The following is a 2,880-nucleotide window of genomic DNA, read 5'->3' as shown; positions in this document are numbered from 1 at the left end:
CCGGAGTTGTGACTGTGAGTGCGATCCTCCGTAAACATCACATTTCAAATCTGGTGCCAAAGATGGAACAGACCAGGGCAGGCTCACCCCGTTGCACCAAGCCCCCAATCGTTCTTTTTTTCCCAGCATGCAATGTACATTTGCATATCGGGCAGTGTTGTTTACCGTGAATTATGTTGAGAATTCAGCTGAAGACCACAAATTACGTTAAGCATTCTCATGATTTTCCCTAAACGCATACGGTGTGTATTTAAATGACATTTTGTACTCGCGCTAATAGACATAGAACTAGCCGTCAGCCGGAGTGTTTTACCAAGGCCGTTATGGTAAAAAGGGTTTCTGCCGTGAGTGGCACACAGGGAGCTTCGGGGCAACCTGGAGCTCTTTGTGCGGAATCGATATCAAGAGATTTCGGAAACATAATTTATGATACCGGGGCTGCTGGTGACCGACTGTCCGTGCGCCCCAATGAAACTGTTAATGTAAGATCTCAATAGCTACTTGGCAGTGTTGTGAGTCACTGGGCCATAACCAGATCCGTGTCATTACCTATCAGGTGACTAAAAGTTTATCTCTGATCCAATAAAGCCTTAATAGGGTTCTGGCCCGGGGCCGTTCAAACAATCGTCTAACGCCATAATTATTTATCCGTTTCCATTACACACTTCAAACAGTAATTACAAGTAAAATAAGTACAACTATAATCCATACTAATATAATAAAGAGAGAGCCCAAACCTTTGAGGTGGGTAATCTCAGGAACCACACCACCCATCACAACACCCAATACAGCGTTGGAAAGGGCAGTTGCAGCAGAAGGACATAGGCTAGGCAGACGCCCATCATATAGATTTAAAAAGAAAAAGAACCGTGCCAGCAAAGTAGTCCCTTGTGGGCGTGTCTGCGTTGTACTCTGGGCTTGTGCTGGGGGGTGGGGGGGGGGGGGGGGGGGGGGCGTGACAAATTTGCATATGGCCATGTCTGAACTGGGGTAGTGTGGAGTGCAAAAAAACGATGGATTTAGGCACAGATCTCCGTACTGGGGTGAATGTATGACATTGTTCTGCATTTTGTCCATCAACTGTTGTTTTTAGGTCTCGCCTGTCGATGCGCATGCGCATCAAGCAAGGCGAGAGTATTGGGACTTATCCGCTCTTTATCCACACTGCAAGGAATCGTGGTGATTCCTTGCAGTGACCGTGACTTTTAAGCTCAATGCGCATGCGCATTGAGCTTAAAAGCGCGTGCACGTCCGTCTTTGTTTACCCGCTCCGCCCCCTCCCCTTCCCGCCGTGTCGCATTTCTCCTCCCCCCTCCCCTCTCTTCCCTCCGGCTTGTTTTTTGTTTATTTGACCCGCTCCGCCCCCTCCCCTTCCCGCCGTGTCGCATTTCTCCTCCCCCCTCCCCTCTCTTCCCTCCGGCTTCTTTTTTGTTTATTTTACCCGCCGTGTCGCCGTGTCTCCGATCCTTTCGCTCTCCTCCCCCCTCCCCTCTCTTCCCTCCGGCTTCTTTTTTGTTTATTTTACCCGCGCGTGTCTCCGATCCTTTCGCTCTCCTCCCCCCTCCCCTAAAAACAAGAGATCTCTGAAGGTCCACCCACAAAATCAGTGCCCCTAGTTTAACCTCACATACATTCTCTCTCATTCGCCCCCTCCCTCCTCTTGCACGCGGGGTCTCTACTTCTGCTCGGCTTGATTGTAAATCTTTTTCTGTGGACTGCGCGCCGCCCGCAGGTACTCAATGATGTCTCGCTTCACCACGGACACGTTGGTTCGGGGGTGCCAGCGTCTGACGGGCTTCCCATCCGGGTCAACCAGAAACTTCTCGAAGTTCCACTTGATGTCATTCACCTTGAGGTTATCCCAGAAGAGACGATTGGTGGGATTCCCGAAGCTGTAGCCAACAGGCGGGCAGGCGTTCTGCAAGGAAGACAACGTAGGAATGTTTATGAATATATTCATTGTGGGCCGACCAGAAATAGTGTTTCCTTCTGGTTAAACCATTACAGTGTTGCATTTACTGATGGCTTTGCTGGGTCAAAGTGTGACCAGGAACGCTGCTGCTCCATGTTGTACACTGCATATTTTAGTAAGTGCAACCTTGTTTTTAAACCTAGCAAAAGGAAGCAGTGTTTTGTGAGGAGATTCTTGTATTTGTGGGCATGGATGCTAGCTTCCTTTCAATGCCTTTCTGCGCCTCCTTGGAGGAAAAGATTCAGCTACCTGCATATTACATTTGTTCTGCTGCTGAGGCTAATTGCTGTCTCATAATCTCTCTGCATTGATGTGTTTTAGCAGGAAATGTATATATGCCGGACCAAAATGTACATTATGTAAGCATGCTGCTCCACCTGGCCATTTTCTAGCATCAGCCGGGGTTCATTTAAATGACAATAGACTTTTGATAGTTTTGCTTGGCTACCTGCTATTTTGTATTACACGCTCGTTGGGCTTGGACCTCCTTATGTGTTGTGTTCGATTTTTAACATCATTATTCTCCTTTTAAAATACACCTTTCCTTGCATTGGTTCTGTTTTAAACCTAATGGCTGTTAATTATATATTTTTTTCTACTTATTTGATTTTAAAATTAAATCGCACTTTCCTTTGGCTTTGACGTTTTTAAACATGAGCATTTGCACTATTTTTATGATAGAACACGTAGCCATGAACCGGCCCACTATGGCATTGTTGAACACCCGATTGCGCTTGTACAAGAGAACATGGCATGCCGGTATCTCACTCACGTTTTCACAGGTCACACGTAATTTTAATATGAGACATCCCATACCGTAGCCACCCTCACTCACCCTCACCCTCACTCACCCTCAACCCCTCACCCTCAACCCCTCACCCTCAACCCCTCACTCTCACTCATCCTCA

General features: G+C 47.4%; 1 non-coding gene across 1 annotated transcript; it reads left to right on the top strand.

The window, feature by feature from the left end:
- Positions 1 to 328: 328 nt before the first annotated feature.
- On the top strand, positions 329 to 468 carry LOC147662786 (U11 spliceosomal RNA). Its single transcript, XR_015305497.1, has one exon. It is a non-coding gene; the product is annotated as a U11 spliceosomal RNA (small nuclear RNA).
- The last annotated feature ends 2,412 nt before the right edge of the window (positions 469 to 2,880 follow it).

The sequence above is a fragment of the Lissotriton vulgaris genome, unplaced genomic scaffold, assembly GCF_964263255.1.
Source record: "Lissotriton vulgaris unplaced genomic scaffold, aLisVul1.2 SCAFFOLD_8636, whole genome shotgun sequence".
Classification (NCBI taxonomy): domain Eukaryota; kingdom Metazoa; phylum Chordata; class Amphibia; order Caudata; family Salamandridae; genus Lissotriton; species Lissotriton vulgaris.
This window is presented reverse-complemented; position numbering and strand designations above follow the sequence as displayed.